At 36.9% G+C, this 6,917-nt stretch overlaps 1 pseudogene; it reads right to left on the bottom strand.

Moving 5' to 3' along the window:
* Window positions 1-206: 206 nt before the first annotated feature.
* Window positions 207-329, bottom strand: LOC115939358 (U2 spliceosomal RNA; annotated as a pseudogene).
* Window positions 330-6,917: the final 6,588 nt, after the last annotated feature.

The raw sequence follows: 6,917 nt of genomic DNA, 5'->3' as shown, positions 1-6,917 counted from the left end.
ATACTGTATTACATACTTGAAAGTTGTTAAGAGAATAAATCTTAAATGTTCTCACCATAAAAAAGAAATGGTCATTATGTGAGGTGATGGAGGTGTTAGCTAACAAGATGGTGGTAATCATTTTGCTATATATAAATGCATGAAATCAACACATCGTAACCCTTAAACTTAAAATGTTAAGGGTCAATTATATTTCAATAAAACTGGGGAAATGTACATTTTAAATATACAGTTTTTGATATGTCAAAGTTCTCAATAAAGTTGTTAAAAAATTAAACTGATAAGAACAGATACTACACTTGATCTTAGCCAAAAGGCCGAGAAGCGAAAAAGTTGTTAAAAAATTAAATATCTGCCTTTGGTCTACCCAAACCAGTCTTCTTAGTGTTTCTATCCCAGTGGTGTCAGTTACCACAAGAAGCCTCAGACTCCCAGGTCACTTCCCATCCCTATATGGCTCTGTGTAACCCCAGTTCCTTCCCCATATCCCCCTCCTTCCAAATTCCCCAAACCATCTACTGTGCTCTCTTGAACTCATGGTCCATCATTACCAAAAATTCCCTGTGTCCCCAGTCTTCCCAGAGCAGTCCTGTTACATCCTTGCTCTAAAGAAAACTTGACTCTTCCCAAGGACAAATGCCTGCAGTAGAATAGGGGTTGTGTTTTCTTAGCCCTCAGAGGTTTGGGCTTCAATGTGGGATGAGGTCCTCCTTGCTCTTCATTGCCACTTTCAGACCATTCTCCCTCTCTCCTCCCAAAACATTCCAGTTTTGAATCACACATCATCAGACTATATCACCCATTATCCCTCATTGTAGCTATAACTTACTGACACTGGATCACTGTCATTCTCTCCAACATTACTTGTCTTAATTTTTGCTGAGTTTAATACACAGGGAAGTGAAACTGTGCATCCTGGCCACTCACTTCACTAAATGCTTCTACTTTGATGATCTTGTCCTCTACCCTCCCTCAAGATCTCACTCCCATTTTATAGTTCAGTCGAATAAACTTGTCATAACAAATCATTGCAATTCCATGATACAAACTCCATGACACCACCTCCCCTATGTTTCAGCAATCTCCCTCTAGAACCCCAGATGCAAAAACTCCTCTGACCTCACCTGGACCTGTAATCCAGTGATCCTGCTATCTTTTCACTGCCCTTACCCCCTTTATGTCTCCATCCCCTTCCTTCCTTAGCCAGCTTACATTTCATAGTCAATCCTTAGTAACTTCTGTATCTATCTATATACACACACATACACTTCCTATATCCCTCTTTTCATTCCTCTTTTCATATAAGTATGTATATGTATATACATACATATACATACACACTTCCCATATCCCTCTTTTCATTGTATTTACTAAGATAAACTCAGATTATTTTGAACTGCCACACTGGCCTATGCAATCAGTGCAGCTGGAAGTGTCTAGAAACACACATAAAATGGTGTTGACTTATCTACATTAAATTTGTACCCCTAACCTGGAGGGGGCCCTTGATGTTGCCCAGCAGCTACACTGGATTCCCCTAGTACATTCTCCCTCCCATGCTAGGAGAGGATCAATTCATACCTTCTCCTTTCTCCTCACATGTCAACACCTCTGCCCCCATGCACACTCTCAGAGGACCTTGCTTCTTACTTTCCTGACAAAACTGGAACAAATTAGAAGAGAATTTCCACGAACTCACACTACCTCACGTACCCACCTCCAACCATCTGCACCCATACACACTGCCTTCTTCCGGTTTTGAAAGATGAACTGTGTTCTTCTCTGCAGCCAGTGCCTTCCTTGTGTATTGAAGAATACCTGACTGGGGAAGTGTGTGTGTGTGTGTGTGTGTGTGTGTGTGTGCACGCGCACATGGATATGGGTGTATTAGGGGTTGGGGCAGGGGCTCTTTTCATTTTCTTGTTATAAATAAGACTGTCATGAATATCTTAATGCCTTTTTTAAATTTTGGATTTTTCTGAGGATGGATTCTCAAGAAGTATAATGATGGGGACAGACATTATATTTTTATAGTGATATACTGTGAGGGGGAAGGGACGGAGGATGAATCAGGGAAATATGCAGCTTATGGCTCATTGTTGAATATGAGGAGGAAAAACTAATCTTATGAAACAAAGACTTTAAAAGAACCAATAAAACATATAATAAAAACATGAGTTACATTTATGAAATATGTCTGAGGTTATAGGTTACAGTACAGTCAATCCAAATGATAACTTTTATATCTATTCCTTTCTCCAAAAAAGTCAATTTTTCATGTTTACAGTTTTGCTTGGAGAAATAAGCAAAGAACAAAGCAATAAAGAGCTAAAATATTAATTTCTGCTTGCCCCATTTGTGCCAATTTCCAGAAAACACTTCTGGAAAAAGATATTTAATGTGATTTTTTCATCAATATATATGTGTGAAATTGAATTACTAGACCTTAATACTCCAAGAACTGCACAAGCACTTACATTACTCTGAAATCTTTGCAGATATTGGAGGGAGGAGAGTGGGTAGAATATCAAATAAATCATGTGCATTGGCCACCTTCTTGCTGTACTTATGTAGATTTCAGTTATTCATAGTGAGCAGTGTTGGCATTTTCCTGTCATTGTTTCAGATTTTTCTATTATAAAAGCAATGTATCTCCAGTTAAATGAGGTGGTTTACCATTTACTTAAAAAAAACAAAAACCCCTCTTCTGTCCCTAAAACACAAAGTCACAGTGAAGGAATAAAAATATATATAAATACACAAGGAACAAGAGAACTTAGAAGGAAATTATAGATAATACAATTTGGCAGTTTCGGAAGATATCATTTCTCCTGAGTCCAAATACCAGATGGAGTTGCAGCGACAGACTTTGCAGAGTAAGTGCCAGCCCACATGCCTGCAGAGCAAAAGGTAACTTGCCTAGTAGGTTCCTAGAAAGGCTTAGCATTTGGAGACCCAACATTACCAAAGATGAAGGGGAGGCATAGGACTGAAAATAAGGGGCTTGGTTGGAAGCTATATAAGGAGCAGTTGGATCCTTCCAGGTCCCCTTTCCAAAACTAGATAGCCAGATAACTCACACTGGAGAAAGTCAGAGGTTGATTCTTTAGTAAAATTGATTAAGAGGAATTCCAAACATGGAAACAGCAGGTCTAAAAATGGGAAATTTAGTGAAAGTTTACATTTAAACAATGGAAACCTCAATTTCCTTTCCTGATCTTGCTTTTGGAACATAGTTAGACATATATTCTATCCCACCTCCCAGAAAAAATATTGGAGGATTCTTCTATTGGGATATTGGATAGCCCCAAAGATTTTCATATACTGACACATGTGGTTCTCTCAATGAAGAGTTAGCTCCTAGTTATATTATGGTGGAATCCAACAGCCTCTGAGACCCATGCATGCATACAAAACTTCATATCAAATTTTTAGTACATTTTAAATTGAATGGTCAAAAATCATAAGACATTTAAGGAGAACCTCTAACATAAAAAAGAGAAACAACAAATGAGGAAATTGAGTCAGAAGAGAAAAAAAGAACGATACAAAGAACAGAAAAATTATTTACAGTTTCCTGAGAAAGGAGAAAACACCACTGCATTCATGAAACAAGACAGTACTATGGGAAAGGAACTGTATTCATTAAAATATAATAAGCTCTACTGAAGCAACACATGCTCAGGTTTCAATGACTTAGGACAACCAAATTTGTTTCTCATTTATACCAAGTCCAAAGCACTCAAAAGTTGTTAATTCTTTAACTGCAACTCAGAAATCCAGGCTCCCTTCATTCTGTGATGCCATCATCTTTACATGTGGCTTATAAGAACACCACAGCAAGAGGAGAGAGGGCTGGGGCAGAAAAACAGCTTTTAACTGCCTCAGCCTGGGAGTGACATAGGTCACCCTGCTTACAGACCACTGGCCAGAACTAGTTTTAGTCTAACTGAGGCTGGGAAAGAGAAGTACCTGGAATATTTGTTGAGCCTAATATCCCTGCAACAGGAACCATCAGGACAAGAAAGAGCTCTTGAGAATAGGATAGCTGAAATGAAAAATTCTAGAGAATTTAGAAGATAAAGTTGAACTCTATCATGAAATAATTTTTAAAAAGACAAAGATAGAAATTTTAAAGTTCTATAATCCATCCAATTATTAAGAACTCCTTAAAGAATACAGAGGAAAGCAATGGAATTTTTCTGTGAAGTCGTAACAGAAACCATTCACAAACTAAAAACTGCCACTCTCCAGATTAAGAGTTCACTGAGATGGGCATTCATCCTTTGTGCAAAAAGTTGTGGTCAGGAGTCAGGTGATACAATGTCCAACAACTTGTGGGTAAAATAAAAACCTTCAGAGGCATGATTGGCACTTGGTTTGACTAAAAGGAGAAGTAGGACCGGCAAGCACCTCACAGAGCCTGCTCGGTTCATTATGCAAGAATTGTACTTCCATGGCACTTGATTATCTTCATAGTCATTACCTGTAATGATTATAAATATTCTATTGAAGAAATACCATATCTTACTTAACTCTTACTATAGACTTTAATGTTTCCAATCTTGTTATAAGACGGTCATTGAATATCTTAATGTTTAAATTTTAATTTAAAATTTGGATTATTTTCATAGAATGAGTATTTCCTTAGAATTATTTCCAAAACTGTAAAAATGGGACCAAACCTTATTTATATGTTCACGATTCTTGGTAGATTTTACAAAAAATCAACTTCCACAATTACACCAATTTATAATGCATCCAGGCATTCTTACACATACTTGTTTAACCACATATTCACTAGCATTACATATTCTTATGGGAATTTTATTTTGCTAATTTAGGGGGAGTAAATGCCTTTGTATATATTTTTCTACATATTTGTTTACAATTATTTCATTTTAATGAATTATCACTCCATAAACTTTGCTTATTTATCCATCTAATGCTTGTTTTTTGTGTGTGTGTGTTTTAAGTCGGCTCCACATCCAGCATGGAGCCCAGTGCTGGGCTCAAACTCAAAACCGTGAGATCAAGACCTCAGCTGAGATCAACTGACTGAGCCACTCAGGTGCCTCTGCTTAGTTCTTTTCTTATTACTTTGCAGGAATAACCCTTTGGCACTTGCCTTTTAGTTTACTTTTTAATATATCAAAGTTTTAAAAATCTTTATGCAATCAAATCTGTTGATCCTTTCCTTATGGATTAATTATAGACACCTATTGATACAGAAAGTTGACAACCACCTAATTTCTTGTTTTAGTATGATTAATTCTTAGTAAGTCCATAGTATAATAAGTAAAATATTTATTTAACAAGTGTCTGTGTTCCAGCACTGGAGGTTCAAGATGTATAGAAGAGGTCCCTGCCCTCCAACAGTTTATGGAACTGATGCTTCCTACAAATTGTTAGCCCATCCCAGTACTACCACTATGCAGAATGCTTTCTTTTCCCACTGATGTCTCATAGGTCACAAATTCTTATATGTAAATATACTCTATCAAAATTCTGATGGCATTAGAAATAGAACAACCCTAAAATTAGTATCAAACCCCAAAAGACCCCAGATAGACAAATCTTGAGAAAGTAAAACAAATATGGAGGCATCATACTTTCTGACTTCAAACTATATTACAAAGCTATAGTAATCAAAACAGTATGGTATTAGCATAGAAACAGATACAGATCAATGGAATAGGGAACCCAGAAATAAACCCACACCTTTATGATAAGTTAATTTACAACAAAGGAGCCAAGGATATACAATGGGGAAATGAAAGGCTCTTCAATAAATTATGATGGGAAAACTGGACAGCCACATGCACCACTATCTTCACCATACACAAAAATTAACTCAAAATAGATGGAAGACTCAAATGTAAGACCTGAAACTTTAAAACTTGTAGAAGAAAACATAGGCAGTAAGCTCCTTGACATTGGTCTTGCCAATGATGTTTTGGATTTGACACCCAAAGCAAAGGCAACAAAAGCAAACATAGATAAGTGGGACTACAAACTAAAAAGCTCTGCACAGCAAAGAAACCATCAACAAAATTAAAAGGCAACCTACAAATTGGGGGAAATATTTGCAAATCCTGCAAAAGAGGTTAATATAAAAAATATATATAACTTGGGGTGCCTGGGTGGCTCAGTCGGTTAAGTGTCTGACCCTTGGTTTCAGCTCAGGTCATGATCTCAGGGTTGTGGGATCAAGCCCCGTGTTGGGCTCCATGCTCAGCACAGAGTCTGCTTGTCCCTCCACCTCTGCTCTTCCCCTCAGTCATGCTCACGCTCACACGCTCTCAAATAAATAAAATCTTAATATATATACAACTCATAGCAAAACACAAAACAAAAAGAACCAAAAAAAAAAGCAAAAACAAGAACTGAACAATCCAATTAAGAAATGGTCAGAGGATCTCAATAGACATCCCCCCCCAAAAAACAACAACAACAAAAACACAAAAGGCCAGCAGGTACATGAAAAGGTGCTCAACATCACTAATCATCAGGGAAATGCAAATCAAAATTATAATGAGATATCACCTCACACCTGTCAGAATGGCTATTTTCAAAAAGACAGAAGATAACAAGTATTGTCAAGGATGTAGAGAAAAGGGAACCCTTGTGTACTATAGATAGGAATGTAAATTGGTGCAGCCACTATGATAAACAATATGAAGATTCCTCAAAAATTAAAAATAAAACACTACCATGATTCAGCAATCCCACTTCTGGATATATAGTCAAAGGAAATGAAAACAAGATATGAAAGACAACTGCACTTCCATGTTCATTATAGCATCATTCACAATAGCCAAGATATGGAAACAACTTAAGTGTCCATTGATAGATGAATGAATAAAGAAGATGTGGTGTGTGTACACATACACATATATACACAATGGGATATTATT

Source organism: Leptonychotes weddellii, chromosome 6 (assembly GCF_054177405.1).
Source record: "Leptonychotes weddellii isolate Sample4059 chromosome 6, ASM5417740v2, whole genome shotgun sequence".
Taxonomy (NCBI): domain Eukaryota; kingdom Metazoa; phylum Chordata; class Mammalia; order Carnivora; family Phocidae; genus Leptonychotes; species Leptonychotes weddellii.
Note: the sequence above shows the minus strand (reverse complement) of the source record. Positions and strands in the feature narration are given on the sequence as shown.